At 37.8% G+C, this 20,858-nt stretch overlaps 1 protein-coding gene across 1 annotated transcript in view; it reads left to right on the forward strand.

The window, feature by feature from the left end:
• The first annotated feature begins 6,868 nt into the window (after positions 1–6,868).
• Positions 6,869–20,858, forward strand: part of ccdc102a (coiled-coil domain containing 102A) — a 118,759-nt gene continuing 104,769 nt past the window's right edge. The window contains exon 1 of the mRNA XM_056461489.1: positions 6,869–6,990. The gene's annotated coding sequence lies outside the window, so the exon portion shown is untranslated. The remainder of the gene's footprint in view (positions 6,991–20,858) is intronic.

The following is a 20,858-nucleotide window of genomic DNA, read 5'->3' on the forward strand; positions in this document are numbered from 1 at the left end:
ATTTAAAGTTCTTTTTTTTATTTTGCACCTTTCCAGTAAGCTGTATCTACTTCTGCAAAAATGTTTCATTAGGTTGAAAACTGTATCACACTCAGAAAAGAAGTTAGGTTAATATATTACTAGGCAAAACATTTCTAATGAACAATAAAAGAGACAACAATAATGAAAAAATGCATTAATTCCGTTTTTTTTTCCCCCCAACAGTTTATACCCATCAAAATAATCTTTTATGTAGCATAGATCATAGGTTCTTTCACAACCCTGTTCATGAAGGCACTAAACTGTTTATATTTTCAACCTCTTCTTATTCAAATACACCTGAATCAAATCATCATAACATTAGAAGAAACTCTGAAACCTGAAATGAATGGGTCAAATAGGGGAGACATCCAAAATATGAACTGTTGGTGTGCCTCAAGAAACAGGGTTGAGAGACACTGGCATAGGTCAATGTCAAGAAAATATCATATTACTGTGATAAAAGCTTTTACAATTAATCGCAACAAGAACATTTAATACAGGGAGAAGGCTACTTTAATTATAACCAATTCAAGTTTAAAATTATGACTTTGCAGCAAAATGATTATTTCCGATGCCAGATTTGGTAAATATGCCATTAAATCTTGGCCACCAGAAAATGATTACAGAATTCTTATAACAAAGGCAAAATCAAGTATTTTTTCTTGCCCTTTTAACATGTGAGAACGCACACCAAACATGCCACCATCTTGTGTGCAACAGTTTCTCTTATATAAAAATGACACCTGCTTATGTGTTTATATAAATTTAGACCAAACATTAATGACAAAAAAGTCAAATGGGTCTTTGTTCTCGTCTCGGCTTCATAACTCATAAAATAAAGTCTACTTACATCACCATTGGATATGACTTGGTGAACATCTGCTGATCTGTATCCCATTGATGACTTGTCTCTCTCTTATCTAATCTGATATAACGGTTAAAAGGAAAACCAATGACAACAATGAGAATTGTTCTTTGCAAATAAATGTGCTATTGGTAAAACTAAAACAGTTAAGTAATAAATGAATACGAGAATTGATAACGACATATTCTATACCTCTACGTATACAGACATGAAACACTTCCCTCTTCATCGACCATGAGAGGCAGATACTTTTAACTGACTTCAACCAACCCTCAAACCACAGTTTAATTACCTATTAATAGAGCAACACACAAACAAGACACACCAAAACTTAAGCCAACCATAGAAGCTTATTCATATGGAAATGTGTGTTTTAACTGGGTGAATAAAAAAGCTGTAATGGTACAAAAACCCACAATTATAGTTCATATTTAGATGCTAAAAAACTATTAAACGGTTATTTTTTTGACAGGATGGACTATTCTCTTCATGTGACTGAGTAAATAAAATTCCCAAAGTGATGAAAATCAGAACTCAATCTTTCTTTTTAGCTGTGTTTTTCTCTCACTGTGGCCATGCTGTCTCAGTTTGGTTAGATTCTTGGCTGTGAGAATGAGCTCATCTTGTGTTCCATTAACATATTGTCACATTAATCTTGTTTGAAAGGCGAACAGAGTCTGTGCAACTTGTGTATTTTGGGACAGAGTTGCTGGGTGGAGTACAGGTGTGATATATTTATTATGGGTCCCAGCTTTATAATATATTTTTTTCAGCCTGAAAAGCACATAAGGAAAAATAAGGTCATTTATTTCCAGCAGTGGGAGTTGGACCATGTTTGCTGCGCAAAGGATGGGTGTGTTCTGATGAACAATTTAGAGGAAGAAAACATTGTGTAAGTCCAGAATTAAGTTTTGAAACAAATATTAATGCAGGGATTTTCAGACATCATGAAAAATGTTTGTATTTTTTCAAACAGCTGAATTAAAAACTGTGTAAAGAATATATCAAGCCTAAGTTTTGTCCTATATATCATTTAAACTTGTTGCAAAGATTTTGGATAAATACTTGCCTACCATTCAAATCGATTAGTAACAGTTTATTTTGATGTTCCGCTTTACATATTATGTTGACCAAAACTTTACAACTACTGTACATGTAACAGTCCTATTGCAGTTAAACCATGGTAACTACACATGGTTTAACCAGTGGTGGTGGAAAGAGTACTGAAAAATCATACTTAAGTAAAAGTACCATTACTTGTGCAAAAATGTAGAGTAAGTAAAGTTAAAGTGTCTGTTATAAATATTACTCAAAGTATGAGTAAAAAGTAGACCTTTCAAAAGTACTCAAGAGTAGTGAGTATAACGCTGTAAGAAGCTGATGCATTTACATGTAATTTGTGGTTGTGTGTAAATGTAACACTCTGTGTTATGCATTTGGTTATTGCCCAGCAGGCACACGATATCATAAGACGTCAATATTAAGTTAGATTTAGGTTGTGACGTCAGGTGACCAAAATTCATTGTCTATCCAGCATCCAAGGATAACAATAATTTGATCTCCAATAACAACGTCAAATGATGTTGATATTTGGTTGATTTTAGGTTATATTAGAAAGTGACCAAAATCCAACGTTGAGCCAACATCGTAAACCAACAACATATCGATGTCAAATACTGACATTTGTTCTATAGTCGTCATAGTGGTAACGTCCACACAACACCAAGTTGTAACATCATTAGACGTTGATATTTGGTTGATTTTTAGTCGGACGTTGGACATTGATGTCGGCCTGACATTGGGTTCTGATGTCAACCAGATTTTCATTTCCAAACAAAATGCAACGTCCCCACAACGTTGGGGTACAACGTCAATCTGACGTCATGTTTATGTCTTGTTTGTCTGCTGGGTGACTAAGGCCATTTTGGTCATCATACAGTAAACATTCATCATCTTCTCATCAGTGATATACATCTAAACCAGGGGTGGGCAAACTCGGTCCTGGAGGGCCGGTGTCCTGCATAGTTTAGCTTCAACTCTACTCAAACAATGTGCAATTTGACTGGACAGGAATCACAGGACTGACTTTTCTAATCCCCATAGACAGGAAATGTAGTGCCTGCAGGCTGAAGGAAAATAGTGGAGCAAAAGTACACATTTTAAAACTACTTAATAAATTACAATTTCTGAGAAAAACTACTCGATTACAGTAGTTTGAGTATTTGTAATTTGTTACTTTGCACCATTGGGTTTTAACTATGATGTTTATTGTAAAATTTGTCATACAAATACATCAAAATCTACAGCATTTTTATTATAATAAAACCATGATTAAGTTTTGTAATCATTGGGGTAAAAGTAGACTTTCTGCATGCCAACGCTTCATTTTCATGCTCCCCAAAAGACATTCTATTTTTGCAATTACGTGACAGCTTACGCTACTAACCACAGATCTATTGGCTATAATCAGATTGGAAGCAGCTGACATGTTGTTACAAACATATATTCAGCAACATATCAATTCAAACCGATATTTGGAATAGTTATTGTTTAATACGCTCAGATATGGCAGTTTTACATGTTTGTAGTCAGTTCATTCTTCTATACCTGAGGATATGTCTCCACCTAGAGGATTTATAAATTACTGTCAGGAAGTTCTCTTCAGCGTGCTTTTGTGAAGAAATTTAGATTTCAGTTTGTATATTACCCAACAGCTGCCTATACAGCATGATAACAGCTAATGCTGTGCACGAATGTGTTGTGACAATACTAATAAATGCTTTAATTAGCCTCCGATTGTGTTCTTTAAAAAAAAAAAAAAAACATTTTATTTTCCACCCGTGCTCTTTGGTGACTCGCACTAAATGAATCCAGTCTCACAGACTCCCTCCCTCTGCTACCAATTACACTGCTCTTTACACCCCTCTTGTCTCACACCATATCCAGTGGGGGTAATTTTCAGAATAGAGACCCTCCTTATGCTGAGAGGATAGAGAGAGATGCAGCTGCTTTGGCAGGAGGCCTTCTCTGCTGCCTGCACAGTTTGTTCATGGGTAATCTACGCTGCCACAATTCATCAGATCAAACCTTTAGCTTTGGAACCAGCGCTCATGTTTGTGGTTTAGTAGAAGTTAAATAGCCTGTATTCAAAAACAGTGTTACTGTGTTGCAAGATGATGTCATGAAATGTGTCTGGATTTTTGCACTGTTTCTTGTTTCCACTGAACGAACAGACAAAATGTATACTTTGAATAACATGTGAATTTGATAAAAGTGTCAAATGAGCAAAAAACAAACAAACAAACAAACAAACAAACAAACAAACAAATAAACTATGTCAGACAACACAACATGCATCACAAAACACTCCTCCATCCATCCATTCATTAGGGTTTAACACTCTTTTACAGCAATGTCATAGAAGAACCACTTTGGGTTCCCAAAGAGCATGAACAGTGCAAGGAACATTTCGATATTCAAAAGAGCTTTCTCTACTATAAAGAAACTTTCTTGGAATTAAAGTTGTTAAAGATGTTAAAATCATTCCATCAATATCAATGCAAACTCAGACTGGTTTGGAACAAGTCAAATGTTAGTGAATTACGACAAAATTTTCAATTTTGGGTGAACCTTTAAGCTTAATTTTGGGTCAAATTTGCAAACCAAAACAAATCCCCAATTGTGTGATGTCTTAAACTTGAGTAGGAGACTGAACCCAAATCATAAATATGAAATATGTCTTACGACCACTCTTGACTGGCCTTCCATTGCCAAAGGTCAGGGGCAGACTTAACCAATAAGCAAGGTAAGCAACCGCTTAGGGCTCCGGGATAATAGGGGGCCCCAACCAATGCCAAGAAGCCTATATTAATCATCCTAAAGCTATTTTATAATTTTTCCATTATATGTTGTAAAATCTGTCTATAACCATTACAATTTAACATTATTACTTCTTTTCTAAACCAGGGGGCCCCATAAATAGTGGAATGTTCCTTCCGTACTCCACATGCAAATATTAAAATCTAATGACAAATCACAAGTATGGCTAATTAACTGTACATAATTTGTGTGCTAGCTTTTTATTTATGCATATATTGTATTTAATTTTAAATTAAGAAGTTTCCACTTAAAATATATTTTTAACATGCAATTATTTACAAAAAAAAAAATGAAGAAAGTAATCTAGAGAGAAAACAAATATCAATAGAGAAAGAGAGTGTTTTGAGTTTTAATCCTAGGGCCGCCCGTGCAAAAGGCAATAAGAATGATAAAGATTTGCACAATGATGTTTTTTCTTTTATAACTGAAACATGGCAGCCACCAACATTTTACAAAATAGGTGTCTAGACAAGCAAGATGACCTTGGCCAACTGTATGCATGACTTTATAATGTGTGCATGAGCTATTATAGAATACATGCCAAGATTCAAAATCATAAATGCATGCCAAGATGCCAAATCATAAATATGAAATATGTCTTACAGTCACCACTCTGAGGGGCCTTCCATTGCAAAAAGGCAATAAGAATGATAAAGAGTGTTTATTGTAAAAAAGAAGAAACTTACAAGCTGTTTGAGATGTTATGCTAATCCTAATAAACCAAATGTATCATATTTGCTCTATAACAGACTCTGTTAAATGACTCTGTCATTGCTAATATAACAAACAGTCATTAAAAACGGCTGAAATGTATACAAATATAATACAATCCATCATTGTACTGCAGGGGTGTCCAAACTCGGTCCTGGATGGCCGGTATCCAGCAGAGATTACTTCCAACTCCAATTACCAGCTCCAACTCCAAATTACCAACACCTGAACCAGCTAATTAAGCACTTCCTTGGTTTACTAACTTGTGTGTTGAAGGAAGTTGGAGCTAAACCAGGGGTGCCCAAACTCAGTCCTGGAGGGCCGGTGTCCTGCAGATTTTAGCTCCAACTTGCCTCAACGCACCTGCACGGATGTTTCTAGACAGCCTATTAGATTAGCTAGCCCAGGTGTGTCTGATTGGGGTTGGAACTAAACTTTGCAGGACACCAGCCCTCCAGTAATGAGTTTGGGCACCCCTGAGCTAAACTATGCAGAACACGGGCTCTCCAGGACCAAGTTTGGCACCCCTGTTTTAAGTATTAAGTCTAATGCAGGCATCACCAATTGTTTCTGGAGATTCGGTGTCCTGCACAGCTTAGCTCCAATTCCAATTTATCATCAAACACACCTGAGCAAGCCAATAAAGGTCTTAATAGGTACATTTGAAAAGTCCAGGCAGGTGTGTGAAGGCAAGTTGGAGGTAAACTCTGCAGGGACTCTTCAGGACCGAGATTGGTGGGCCCTTGTGTAGGCTAATGCAGTGTTTCCCAACCCTGTTCCTGAAGGCACACCAACAGTACACATTTTCAACCTCTCCCTAATCAAACACACCTGAATCAACTTATCATACCATCAGAAGAGACTCCAACACCTGAAGTTAATGGGTCAGAAAAGGGAGACATCCAAAATATGTACTGTTGGTGTGCCTCCAGGAACAGGGTTGGGAAACAAAATAAAACACATATTCAGAACTGTTTGTAATTCCATGTCCTATAATTTAAAATGAACGTCTTCAATTACCCTTTAGCTTTCACTGCAAAAGTTCTTGTAAATTTTGGTCGTATAATTTAAAAGGACTAATGCTTTTGAATTTATTGGTTTCTGATATGCATTTAATTTTTATAAATATGGTTCATTTAATAAAACTACATTAACAATTTTATTTTTTTATGTAGTTTTATTAAATTAACCATAGTGTTTGGCATACATAACACTACACTTATTAAATTCCCCGTTAGCTTTCGCAGAAATTTTGGCGAAATGTAAATCCACTGAACAGTGGTGTTGACAAAAATCTTCCAGCCTGGAAGTTTGGTGACGGTGAAGGCGCCGCCTCCGCTCCGTCCTGATATCCCTCCCCTTCCATCCTTCGCTCACATTGCTCTTCCCTTCGGTGGGAAAATTCCTGCTGGAACATCCGTGCTGTATTTGAACTCGGGAATTGTAGCGGAAAAGCAGGAATCTGCAGCACACGCCGGAGGATTTTCTCGCATGTTCTTTCCCATATCGTTCAGGTATGTGCACATGCTAATTGCTTCTGATTTGATCACAGATGTATTGTTGTGGATTAACCGAACAACAGTGTCGAGTGACATTCAACACGACAGAAATGTGCACGCAGACGTCGTTTGTGGACATGCTGAACTTCCCAAATATCCAGTTTACCCGTGAATTGCGGTGCTGTTTACCTTAAAGCAGATGTATTGCTGTTACAAACAGTGTCTTGTTACGTTCATTCACGTCGTAGGAAATGTAATTAGTATGGATAATAACTGTTAGAGGGTTCAAATAGAAAGTTTGTGGATGTTTCTTTTGTTGTCAGCTTTACAGTCACTATTTTTGGTGTCACACTTCATATTAGCGTTGTTTATTTGATTCTAAAGTAAACATGTGAGTTACAAAAGCTTACATTTATTTGGAATATAAGTAACAATTGCACTATTTAGTACAAAGTCCACTTCATTTACAAGCCAGGGTCATTCATTCATGTTGCACACACTTCAATGTAATCCACTGACTCAAAGCAGTGCAAATGTAGACTTTTAAGGGGATGTGGTTGTAAGTACAGGTATATTTGTATTTTCTTAAAGAAGTCCGGAATACTATAATGGAGCTCTGTCAAACTACATTATGCATACTACAGCTGAAGTACATCTTTTCTTGTCATTGACTGGCTAATGATAGTAGAAATACAGGGCTTTTAGGATCATGACATCTGTTTTTCTCCAGGCTGGGCTGCCCCTTTAACGCCCAATTGAAATACAGGTAAAAGAAAACCGAGGGCTTCCTCTGTACAAAACCAGTGTTAATTGGAGGTCACACAAGTTTCATGAAGCCACAGCTAGGCTCAGTTTTTCCACATTCAGAATAGCAAGTCCTTAACCACAGAGAAATATATTTTTGGGGTAATATATTCTCTAATAGTTGTCAAAGGGAGGTAATTTAGCAAATTTATAGCAAAACAGCAATATTGTATTGCTCCCTAAAACACATGTGTATCGGATGGGGTAATTTGTAAATTACACAAGCGCAGAGTTGGAGAAATAAAACATTTGTTCTACTGGGATTGGAGTTTCACATTGATTTTTGTTTCTTTCTCTTGTGCATGTCTTCATGTTTCTTTTTATTAATTTTTTTTTCTCTCACATCTGGAGCACTCTGGTCGCCCACAGATGTAGTGATTTCTTCTTCCTCCTCTGCATCACTGCATGAAAACAGGAACAGTCAAGGCTACACCGAGCCTGGCCCATGTGGCTGCCCAAACCACGACCAGCCCAACTGCAATTGCAATGACCAGTTATGCTGTCAGGACCAGATTGAGTTTGAATATAGTTTGTCAGTTCCAAGGACGTTGGCTTTGTGCATAAAATGTTCTGGCTCTTTGGATTTCCTTCGGAATAGTTCACCCAAAAGTGAACCTTCTGTTAATGTGATCTGTTAAGTTCCAAGAAATGTCACAAAAATTACTCCATGTGACTTCTATATTTCAGTATTCCTAAACTGCTTGAAGCTCTGCATAAATATATGTCTGAACTAGGCATGGGACGATAACCATTTTCAAAGTATACCGCGGTTTAGAAAAGCCAAAATTTTCTGTAATTCCATTCCTAAGGTATATGTAGGATTTATTTATATTTATTTACTTTTTAAAAATGATTTTCTTTTAGTTTTTTTAGGACCGCAGTATCTCCAGCAGAAAAAATATTCGAACATGCCATTTTAAATTGTAAAGAAATCTGTGTTATTGAAACAAATGAAGACAGTAGAAGTCAATAATTCATTTGAATTATATAGTCTGACATGTTTACTGCTCCAAAATATCATAAAACTTTCAAAAAATTTAATATATTGTTTTCAAAGGGGAAAAAAGTTTTAGTTTTTTACCCAGACATTTAAAAAGAATATATTTTAGGGTGGCGAGCACAATACAGTGAAACCGTGCAATTTTTTTTCCAAGGTTATCATACCGTCAGAATCTTATAGCGGCCAATTCCTAGACTGAAAATGCCTACTTTAATACTATAAAATAGTCAAAAGCAGTAGATGAAAAGTATCTCGAAGATCTTCTGTAGTTCACATACGATGGACACTTTACTACCATTAGGGTTTGTAAATGACATTGAGGCATGCATGACAATTGCAAAATGTATAATGTGTGAATTTCATGCTACAAACATTCTTACTTATCAGAACATACATTTTAATGATTGCAGAGTAAGTTTTAAATGTACAGCACTGTCCTATCCACTTCATTGACCTTATTCTACAATGCGAAAGTAAACACATTTTTGCAATTGTTTAGAACTTCCAATGGGAGGAGTGACAGAATAATTATTGGCAGAAAACGGTCCTACTTACTCTACAAACAAGTATGTTCATGACTATACATTAAAAGAAAATAATAGAATAAGAAAAGTAAGAAAAAGAGCTGTTTTTTAACATCTAAAAGTCAACTGATGTGAGTGAGACCAGAAGTCTTGAGCCAAAAAGATTCCCTGCTTGTTCATAATAAATAAGATCAATATAGTTTGCACCGAGACCAGTGTGTATTGCTAAAAATTGAATATACAGAACCAATTTGAGAAAATTTGGTCTCTACAATATTATCTTTGATATTTGTCTTTAACATGTCTGACTGACAACAGTAACATTAAAAATGTAATTCATCGGGCTGTTCCAATTTGTTGGCATATATGCTATGTGCTTCTATTACAATTTTTATTTTTAACGCTATTTGATCAATTGGTGTGAGGAATGGAAATTGATGTCATTTTTCACTGACTGACTTCTTCACTGGCCACACACTTTGAGAAAATTGACTTTTTTATTTTCTGGCATTAGGAGGTTTATAATGTTAACAATCAGTTGAGACTGTCCTTGTGTCTGTGGTCTTTATGCTTTCTTGTCTAAAAATGAAATGACATGACATTAAACTTCAGGGTTTCCATGGATTTTTAAAAGGTTTTTTCCAATAATTGAAAGTTTTATATATCTCTTTATTTATTTAAGTTATAAAATATCATGGATTTTTGTTTGTTTTCTTTCCATTTAATTAAATGTAATTTTACTAGACTTTTTTTTTTTTTTTTTAGCGCATTTCTTTACATTGTTTTAGGCATCATTTGTTTTGATAAAAATGAATGGAAGAGAGCGAGACTGGAAGTCTTGACACATTTAAATTACATTGGCCACACTTATGTGAAAAATAAGGTGGACTGGTCATGGAAATTCTGCATTTTAATCAGTGAAATTCAGGGAAAAGGCAGAGAAGTTGACATTTGTTGGAATCCTGAAACTTAGAACAAATATTTCTTACAATTATTTGTTTTTGAGAGTCTTTATCATGTTTTGCGGATAGGATGATAGAGAGGTGACAGGAAAGCTGGAATAGAGAAAAGGGAGTGAGATTGGTAACGAACTGCGAGCTGGGAGTTGCCCTGAGTGCATTTGCGATATATGTCTGTGTATTTAACCACAAGATTAAGTAATGGACTAACATGACTAAAATCAATCATTTACAAAGCAGCTAGAGAGTTTATGAATCATAATATTTTAATACAGTATTAAATAATTGAGATTAAACACTTGTTTAAGATTGCATTTTTAATGTTGTAATTATATCATTAGTGTTTTAAAGGATGAACATTTAAGTGAATGTTAGATGATGGCAGATGCAATCGTTTCGGTAAATAATCATGTACAATTAAATGCCAACTTGGCTATTCACAATTATGTAACAATAAACAGTATCGTGCATGTCTGTTTAATGTTTCTTTGAAAATGAACAGCAGGCGAGTTTGGATCAACACGAGCATGAATAAATAATGGCAGAATTGTCAATTAGGGCAAGCTATTTCTAAAATCAAAACACAGGCATATGGCGGTTTAAATGATACACATGAATTTGAGCTCAGCCAAGTGCAATGCTTCTGTAATGGAGCTGTTTCTGTTTTCAGGTGTGTCGAGTGCCTTAATCAGCTTGATTTAATTAGACGTCTTGTTTTGGTCTGGAGGTCAGACCTGCCAGACTCTCCCTCCCTTTCAACTGTCAACCTGGCAGTGGTCAGCAGATGGTGGATTGCTTTGTGAAATACCTCCGTAAGCTACTGAGCCTCCCTCCTTCTCAAGGAATTTGCTTTGCTGATGGTAGCACACCAAGCGTGGAGGCATCTAGCCAGACAGATGGAAGGTGAAAAAGCACGACTGCCCCTACTGCACCTCTTTTTCACTGAAAAGAGAACAAGTCGTGTGAGTAGTTGCTATGGCGACCTCACATTTTCAGACAACTCGGACCCCATCTGCTTGCAAACGTGCATTTGTACGCTGAGATTGTCGTATAGCCTTTTGTGTACGTGCTTCTGTTTGCTTTTTGATTGTGAGAAGCTTTGTCTGAGCTCGCGTACAAAAACCACATCCTTGTTTTTCGCACTACAAGCTGCATTTTTCCTGTAGGGTAGCTTAATCAAACAGGTGATGTTTTATATGTCAGTGTATTGCTACCGTTTTGATTTGGTGTAGCCAGGGTTGTTGTCTTTCTCAGAAATGCAGCTTTTCTAGCTTGCATGCTGAATTGACAGTGTACTGACAATTATTGCCTGTCAAATGCATTCTGGTGGTCCACACCCATCCCCTAACCTCACCTTGAAAATTTCCGGTTCCCTGTGTTCCCCCTCCCTCTTTCATGGGCTGTAATCGGTTTTGGAACGCAGGCTCTGGCTGAAATGTTCCTGTTTCACACAGCTCAGGCATGTGTGGACAGAATTAACTGTCTACAGGAGACCTTTTCCACCTAAAAGATTGATTAATCTCTGAATGTGAAATACAAACTCCCTGATAGCAGATCAGCAGGAAACTGAAATGCGGTCGTCAAAATGGAACTTATCGTCCTGCGATTTGACAGCCCTCTTGAGGTACCTCCTCACACCCCCACCGTGATAATTGCGGCCAACTCTGAGGTCTGTGTGACCACAGCACTTTTATGCGGCCCCTTGACAATCCCTCGCTTTCGGATACAATTTCACATTCTCTGGCTGTTTTGTAAAGTCACAGGATTTATTTGTGCGAGCCCCTAATTGGAAGTGGCGGCTATAGCTCATGATTAGCATTTCTGTGATGTGCTGTGGTTGGGGGTGATTGGTGCTGTTGAAGTCTTGAAATCTAATGGGGAGCCGATGATAAAAGATTTTTTTTTATTTTTGTGGGTACTATTCTTTTACTATGAAACTTTTTTTGGGCAGGTAGCACATTCAACCTGCAGAGACGGCAGACACAAATTTATGATTAGCACTTTTGAAAGTTTATTTTTTGGAGAACATTCAGGTTTAAGCCTCATTCATACTGCAAGCGACTGTTCATTTCAATGGACAGTGAGAAACTTCCGACGACCTCCGTCTACATGAGCGACAGCGACCAGGTGGGCAAAATTGAGAATCCTTCAACTTTATGCAAATGAAGAGTGACTTTAATGAGCGACAGCTAATAGGACCACTGTTTGCAGCAGGTCGCCACCCGGATAAATGAGTCTAAATGAGGCATTAGGGTTACACCTTCCATCCACACTACCCCAGAGTTTTCGAGCACCAAAAAAGGAGCATTTTGAAAATGCTGGAAAGCCGTTTTTGGTTAAAACGTTGCTGTTCTGTGTCAGTGTGAATGGGGGGGGGGAAACGGAGACATCTGAAAACGGAGTCGTGGCGGAGTCAATATTAAGTGCACAAAGTTTAGTCTTGCATCCTTTTAAGTTCAGACTTCGCAAGTTTGATATGGAAAACAAACTGCAGAGGACATGTCAGGTAAATCTTCAAAGGGATCAGGGTACTTTATAACCTCATTCACATTACCCTGGCTACGTTGTTTCTTAACAAAAAAATGAAAACATGATAAAGGAACGGCCTATTTTTATTTTGATATTAAAAACTTAACAGACGCAAGAAATGTTGAGGCGCAGTGTAGCTACATATTTATATGGCCGTCATCTTCACTGTATGCATATTTATAACAAAATGGAGCCTATAACACTTTCATTGGAAAAATATGAAGATTAGAAATCTTTATTGTCCAAAAGTGTGGAAATTCATTTTTTGGCCTCCCAAATATCACAAATACAAAACACAAACACAAAGTTGAAATATGAAAAATATCCTGTCTCCTTTGCTAAATATCAGTTTTAATAATCAATAATGGCCATTATAAAAGTATAACGCTAAAAATAAGTTTATACAGTATAGGAAATGAAGGCAAGCAATCAGTCAAATAAGAAGAATCAGTGTGGTTGCATAAATAAATGTATTAACTTATCTTTGCGCTCAGCCAAAACATGTTATCTGAGAACAAGTAGTAGATTCAAAAGACCAAAGAGTTGTGCTGAATGCCTGGGACTCAGACCTCTGCATAAGCTGCAGCGCATTCTAGGGCGTGTGTGTGTGGTCGTGATTTGCGTTTTCAGCAGTGTAGTGTAGATGGGGAACTTTGCAGAAATGCTGGGTGAAATGCCAGTGTGGACGTGGATTGTTTACGTTCTAAAATGCCATTTTAAAACTAAAATGTTTTAGTGTAAACGGGGCCTAAGTTAACTTAATTGTTCTTGCAATTTAAGTGTATTAGACCTAAAACAATTAAGTTGTCCCTATAAAAAAACTTTAAGAACTGTGTTGATTCAACTCCATTTAAATAAGTAGTTTGAACAACCAGCAAAAATATTTGCTTGGGTGCAAGTTGCACCATTTTGCAACCTGCTGGTTGGCAACAGTGGGCAATGAAACCGTTTAAAATGTTGATGATATGCCAAACGACTTTTCCAAATGGCAAAAATTTTTGTGAGACATTTTCTTGATAATGTTATCAGGATGTGGTAAAATTGCACTCCTTGTGTTTGCATGGAATTTTCCGCCATTAAGCTTATCCACTGTCTGAAAAGTAATTCAATTAAAACAAACAAGTTGCCAGAAAAATCTAGGAATGATTTGTCTCCTGCATTGTGTATTTTTAGAGCTTAAATATGTTTCACGGTTATTTCTTCCTTACGGATTATTCCAAACAATGTGGATAAATTAAAGATAAGTGCTTGCGATTTTCTTAAATCAAATTGGCTTCTCGCTGGGAAGTGACTGGCTTTAGCATTCTATTTCCTTGGTATGGGAGGATAAGATCTGTCAGCTCTGAATGTGATGCATGGGGTTTGGATTAGGGTCTCCGATAAGAAACATTAGATTCTCACATATTGTCGCCAGAGACCTGGACTCTCTGTTTTCCTTTTTTTTCCCCCTCCACTCTTATTTATGAGTGTGGGGCTTCTTGGAGAATAAATGTACCTCGTTCATGCATGAAGACTGCAGTGTCCTGTTATGAACCATCACTCCTATTAATGATGACACCAATATACTTTCCTCATTATGGCATTACGCTCCATAAGACGTGGCCTTTTGACGTATTGCAATAACCACCAATTCTCCATTCTGATAAGCACTAGACAAGCATACAGTGCATAATTGTCAGCATTTGAGGCCTTTTTTTCTCTAAAGTTCCTGTTCTTTGGCCATTTTTCCAGCTGTGCCTCTGGACCATACTTTATAGTGGTGACCTCAGTGCTAAAGTTAAGCCTGGTCAAGACCACACTAGCTGTTCAGAAAGATATGTGGGAAAGGCAGCTGTTTTCAAGAGTGAATACTTCATTGTGTTCATTTGTTTGACCCACAGTTTATTGTAAATTCATCTTAATGGTCCAAAAACAGACTTACTGATTGTAATTTTTGTGATTGCTGTTATTTACCTGAATTTGTGTGATTGTATCACATGCATTCCAGATAAAGATCTTTGGCAATTTCAGGTTGGAATCGCAGGAAGGAAACCTGATAGAATGGGAGTCAAGAGTCTAAAGGATGTTGTCTAAAGGGCCCATGACGACCCCCCCCCCTTACTCTCCTTACTGTAGAAACAACTGTTCATGCCGGCTTCAGAGAGCTCATAAGTCACCTTTTGGCCCTGCGGCAGGGGCCAGTCCAGCTGGGAATAAATGCACTACATCATTGGATATTCTGTGCCTTCCTGTGGCCAATTAGCTTGCACCCCAGGCCCATAAGCAGTCTGCCAGATGCACCATAGCAGTGGTCTGTGGCTTCGAGAGGGAAGGGCTGTGGCATACAGTCTATGAGTGGTTATTAGAGAGGCCCCTCTCTGAGTCCACACAAGCCTAGAGATTTGTTTCTTGCCCCTCATTTAGACTGCAACCGGAATTGGGGCCCCTCAGTCTGTAACGTAAAAGAATTTGGATGTGTCTCTGTAAAACATTGTCCAAATGTGTCAGACCATATCGGGTCCCACTTTAACAGGATTATTCTGCCGAAACATTCTCAAAAGGACATGGGAGGATATTTTTAGGTATACGCCAGTGTGCGGTGCTCATGAACATGCGCCCTTTATTGAATAAAAGTTATTATTTTTGTTTCATGTGAGCACAAACGTATTCTCATAGATCATGTTCACAAGTTAATATTTTAAAACTCACAAAAATGTTTTTATGCAAGTCGTTCGTTCGTTCATTCATTCATTCATTCATTTATTTTCATCTGCTTTTCTGGGGCCGAGTTGCGGGGCAGCAGTCTTAGGAGAGAACCCCAGACTTCCCTCTCCCCAGACACTTCCTCCAGCTCCTCCGGGGGAATCCCGAGGCTTTCCCAGGACAGCCTCTTCCCGTTGGGACATGCCTTGAACACCTCCCTAGGTAGGCATCCAGGAGGCGTCCAAAACAGATGCCCAAGCCACCTTAGCTGACTTCTCTCAATGTGGAGGAGGAGCGGCTCTACTGCGAAAGAACTCATTTCGGCCGGTTGTATCCAGGATCTTGTCTTTTTTGGTCATGACCCAAATCTCATCACCATAGGTGAGAGTAGGAACGTAGATTGACTGGTAAATCGAGAGCTTTGCCTTTCGGCTCAGCTCTTTCTTTACCACAACGGACCGTTACATCGACCGTATTACTGCTTCTGCTGCACCATGGATCGTTCCATCCTTCCCTCACTCGTGAACAAAACCCCAAGATACCTCCACTTAGGGTAAAGCTTTTCCCCCAACCTGGAAATGGCAAACCACCTTATGCAAGTCATATATCAGAAGAAATGATCTCTTATTCATCTTAAGTACACATGCTTGCATTACTCTGTATCATCCAAGATGGGTTGAGAAGTTTTGCAGGCTTATTGAAACTGTGTAGGTGTTAGGATGCGTACTAATCTTGTTAAAAGTATCAAATTTGGTACCAGTCAGTTCTGAAATTTTAGCCACAAACATTTAAGCACTGTAACCCCACTGATTGGTCATTGTGTTCATGTGCTCAACAGATATCTCTGTGATTGGCCGTGAAGGTCATCGTTTTACCACTGTTCTCCAAGTTTGCACTTTATGAACCAAGAGTGGTAAACCAATGACCTTCCCAGGCAATCACCGTCATATTTGTTTAGCACATGTGCACAATGGCCAATCAGCACGTTTGGGAATGTGCTTAACAGTACTGAAATGTTAGTGGGAAATGGATGCTTTTTAAAATTTCCGTGGAGAAATAGATACTTTTGACAACCCTAATGCACACAGATACAAGTACTCAATGTAGCTGTCATTGTGAGTTACTGTTAAAATTTGAAATACTATAAAAAAACGGTGATCAAGGCTGGGACAGCTTTGTAGTAGCTACTGCCATCTTAATGTATGCCTAAATTAACAGAGTTATGGAGGAAATTCACCCCTTTACAAAACAGTGAGCCAGGTGTGAAAATACCTTGACATTTTACCAAAAATTGGACCTGACACCTCAAAGTATAAAATTACCACTGAGAAATGTGGTTGGGGTAAGGAGACCATTTTAAACACTGTTGCTTTATGTACTAGCTCCATAACTCATTTGTGTTTATTTGTAACCCAAAATACGGCACACTCCAGATTCAAGCAGACAGTTCAGTAACATAATGATCAATTGTTGACATGCAGTTGTCTATAGATTTTCTCATAATTGCATAATGTCTACTCGGTGTCTCTCAAAATTAAGTGTCAATGGATTGAAAGTCAGAAGGGTTTGAAGCAACTTCCGTCATGTTGACATTTTTTATAACCCCAACCTTCTGTGATTCACAAAAAATGAAAAGAAAATATTCTTAAATATTGTATCTTGTAATCCACACAGTTTTGTATTGACATGAGGGTAAAAAAATGAACTTTTTTTCTCTTAAGGATCAAGCAAGAGCTGAAGCCATACATTTTTGCAGACATTCTTTAATATTTTGCCAAATATTGAGTAATATTACCATTCTTTTAAGAGGGTTTTGAAGGCCTCATCCATGACTCTATGATATTTGGCACAGAACTGGCAGATACTGCACACACTCATAAATGTTAGAACACTTTGTATTGTTCCATCATACCGCAGAGCGCAGATGAGAAAACCACGACAAGGCTTTATTTTGTGCTGGCGTCAGCCCTAACTTTAATAGTTGTATTAGGGGTATGTTCCTTTAGATACAATCATCTGAAAGTCCCAGAGGTGTCTTCAGATTTCCTTTCAGTTGCTTTGTGGTTGACCAGTTATAACCATCTGTCCATTGAGATCATTGCTGTGTTTGCTTGCCATTTCGTTTGAACTGGACCTCACGGAAATGATTTATGTTAACTATCGTGTGAGGTTCAAAAAGACAGTCGCTCTGTGTCTTCGTTGCTCAGTGGAATGAAGCTTTCCAAAAGCTTGGCAACTTGGTTATGAAAGCTTTCATCTTGGGAGCACACATCTAGGGTTACCACTTTTAATAAAAAAAAAAAATAAGGGATGCATACTGCAGCAGGGGCCACATTCCCAATCACAGGCCCAATAGCATGTCAATGGTCAGAACCGGATTAACCAATAATCATTATGGGCACAGGGCCAGGGGCCCCTACGAAGGGGGGAAAATGCAGATTTTTGGAATGTCTATTTAGGCTAAGTGCAAATAGCACACCTCGTTGGAACAAACAAGTTAAGCGATTCATACCCGTCACCGTTTGATTGACAGAGACAACATAATTAAAGAGCGCAACCGACAGCAGCGTGAGTGGCGTGTCACACAAGGCGCATGACAACATCTTTTGATGCGATCGATCGTGAACCCGGTTCGAATTCAGCGTCTGATGATTCAGCTTTTTTTTTTTTTTTCTCTCCCACTACATATTAGCTACTCTTCATCACAAGGGAAGACAAGTAGGAATCATTAATAAGTGTGTGCATTATGAAGCAAATTAGGCATCTTCATAAAATGCGTGTTGGTTGATTTGCATGAAAAGCTACTTAAAAAAAAAGTAGATGATAAATACAGGACAAAACCCTGATTCAAAACGGGACGCACAGTTTCATTCTCAAATACGGGACGATTTCGTATTTTAAGGGACCGGTGGCAACCCTACACACATCACACTCTCTGATCTGGTATTTTCTCCTCTTTTTAGACCATTAGCTGACATTTTAACAGTTTTTATTATTTTATTTTTTTATTTTTTAATATATTTATCGTTCGTCACAAATACAGTACAGTTAGTGTTGATTAGTCATATCGGCAGGCACATATGCATAGGTCTGCTCTGTGTATATTTTAAGTTAACCAGCAAATTATGTATATACGAAAATGCTCTAATAGGTGTTGGACATAATATATTTGATCAACAAGTCTCTAGTTATATGACTCTGGTCGTACTCCTAGTAACTGTTTAAAGAATGTTTAAACACAAATGAAGCTTTCTTTCATGCCACTTAAATCTCGAAGCGATTCACCCTTAAACTGAGTTGTTTTCACACTAGCATATTTGGTCCGCACCTGGGGTCATTTGACATCAAAGTACGGTATGTTTAGCTAGTGTGAACATGTCTTCTGAACTCTGGTGCGCATACGTGAACCGTACCCGGGTCTGCCTGAAAGAGGTGGTCTGGGGTACGGTTTGTGCGAACTCTCGTACGGTTCACTTCTGATATGAATGCAATCGTACCAAATAACGGAAGTGAAACACCAACTGTACAACAAACTTTTAGTTTTCATAACATTCATTTGTGTGTGTGTGTGTATAACTGTGTATCCCCTACGTACCTTGGCGACAAGCGGGACTGACCCAGTGCAAACATTTGATAATGTCTGCTTGTCTCCACCAAAAATGACTTCTGCAGACATTGCGTGATGTTCTGAACTTTTTTTCATTTTTTTGCAGCAGATAGGTGCAAGTGGCTCTCTGTATTTTGGTTTTGAAAACAAAACCAAAAGTTTTAGTAAAAGCAGAATGACTGTGATATGTGTACGTGTCCATTTTGGCGCTTTGCTTTCATAGCAGTCACCTAGAAACAGCTGTACACAAACTGGCAGCTTCATGACGCAAGCTTACCATGGTTCAGAAGGAAAAAGGACAACGTGATCACAAACCAGCTTAGGGGGGACTTTGGTTCGGACCAGGCATTCAAACCAAGTGTAAAAGCACCGGAGATTCAACCAAAATTTTATTTACATCAAGCCGACAGTTGGCTGTTGGGCTTAGTCAGGCCGTTGGGTAGCCACGGTGTGGCTAGTTGGTTTGGTGTATTCAACATGCCACTTCTTGTCGGATTGAGTTGGCCTGATTCACCTTGTAGAATTGGTGTCGGGCATTAGCTGAAGAAAGCTAAAGAACAAAAAAACTGAAGTGATGTACCAAGTAAACAATTCAAGTAAAAAAGGACACATAAAAGCTGTCTGTAATTTTGCTGCATTTATCAAATATTGGTGAACAATATGGTTTGTTATATTATTAAACATATTTGCACGCGCGAATACCTCTGTGGTAATTACTATGATTGTGGTAATAAATTCTGCTTTATTTACGTTTTGTGGTACAGATCAGAAATTCCGGTTTCCCATTGTGGAATGAGAAAACTAAGTCTAATGCTCATGTGCAGCTTTTTGATGCAGACATGAGCTGATAACAATTGGTTTTCGTCGGCTCAAGTTGTTTGGCATCGACTTAGTTTGTCCTAACCCAAACTCAACATGGTGAGTTGTCTGTTATTGGTGTAAGCTAAAATTTCCACATCAGTGCTTTAAATATAAATATATATGAATCTATATGAAGTACAAGTTTTAATCCAAGAGACACCAAACCTTTTATATCATGAACAAAGTTAATGTACTACACTGTAAAAATGCTGGGTTCCACTTCCACACAAGGGATTTGTGTTGGGACAACATGAAAGAATTAAGTTAACTTATTAATTTTTACAAATTTAAGTGGATTGAACATTAAACAATTTATTCATCAAAGTTGTTCCAAAAAATCCCTCGAGAATTGTGTTGTCTTAGATCATTTTAAATGGAACAAACCGTAAACGTCTTTTTTTTTTTGTGTGTGAGAACAAACTCACTGATGCTTATACAGCAGATTCATTTGAGGGTCTCTTTCACAATTTGTTACCCTTTATATCATCAGGTGAAAATGCCACTTCAGGACAAATAATTTAAACCTCTTAATTCATATCTCTGTGACCTTTTTGAAGTCAAAGTTTTGGGTGAGTAGTCTTTCATTAACGTTTTAATATGGTTGTATTTGGATGAATAGAAGTCTTAAGGCTTTGACAGATGGGAAAGTGAATTACTGAAGTAAAAATCATCCATTTTGGATCAACTATCCCTTTAAATGAGGGACTCCTCTTCAGTGAGGGGTTTTCCCAGGATGTGTTGACAGAGGTTGATGGACTTAGCTTATGTGCTCAGGTTTTGTGTCTGTTTTGACTGTTTTTGCCCCCATAAACTTTCCATTCCAAACGGTCGCTGGACTTCCAACCTGCCGCTGCATCTGAACAATTAATCTGATTGGTCGGTCAAACAGTCTGCCTTATGTTTTATCATCTCCCACT

The sequence above is a fragment of the Danio aesculapii genome, chromosome 7 (assembly GCF_903798145.1).
Source record: "Danio aesculapii chromosome 7, fDanAes4.1, whole genome shotgun sequence".
In the NCBI taxonomy this organism is placed as follows: domain Eukaryota; kingdom Metazoa; phylum Chordata; class Actinopteri; order Cypriniformes; family Danionidae; genus Danio; species Danio aesculapii.